This window comes from Carlito syrichta, unplaced genomic scaffold (genome assembly GCF_000164805.1).
Source record: "Carlito syrichta isolate Samal-C Ts95f unplaced genomic scaffold, Tarsius_syrichta-2.0.1 Scaffold302424, whole genome shotgun sequence".
Taxonomy (NCBI): Eukaryota; Metazoa; Chordata; class Mammalia; order Primates; family Tarsiidae; genus Carlito; species Carlito syrichta.
The window spans coordinates 39,207-39,917 of NW_007246520.1; positions in this window are offsets into that span (position 1 = coordinate 39,207).

Here is a 711-nt window from a genome sequence, read left to right on the forward strand (position 1 = left end):
TCGTGGTTGTTTATGTTTTCATATGAATTTCTGTATTGTCATTTCCAGGTCTGAAAAGAATGATGTTGGTAATTTAATGTGTATTGCATTGAATCTGTAGATTGCCTTTGGTAGGATGGACATTTTAACAATGCTGATTCTTCCTATCCATGAGCATAGGATATTTTTGCATTTTTTTGTCTTCTTGGATTTCTTAGAGCAATGTTTTGCAGTTCTCATTGTAAAGGTCTTTCATTTCTCTGGTTAGGAAGATGCTGAGGTATTTCTTTTTTTGTGTGTGGCTATTGTGAATGGGATTGTGCTTTTTATTTGGATCTCTGCTTGTTGTTGGTGTAGGAATGTAATTGTCTTTTGCACATTTATTTTGTACACTGAGACTTTGCCGAAGTCCTTTATCAGTGCAAGCAGGTTTTTGACGGATTCTCTTGCATTTTCAAGATATAGGATCATATCATCAGCAACGAGGGATAACCTGATTTCCTCTTTTCCTATTTGGAACCCCTGATTTCTTTCTCTTGTCTAATTGCTTGAGCGAGGACTTCCAACACAATGTTGAACAAGAGGGGTGAGAGGGGGCAGCCTTGTCTTATTCCAGTTTTCAGGGGAGTTGTTTCCAGTTTCTGTCCATTTAACAATATGTTAGCTGTGGGTTTATTGTAGATGGCACTTACTATTTTGAGGTATGTTCCTTCTATATCTAGGTGTTTGAGG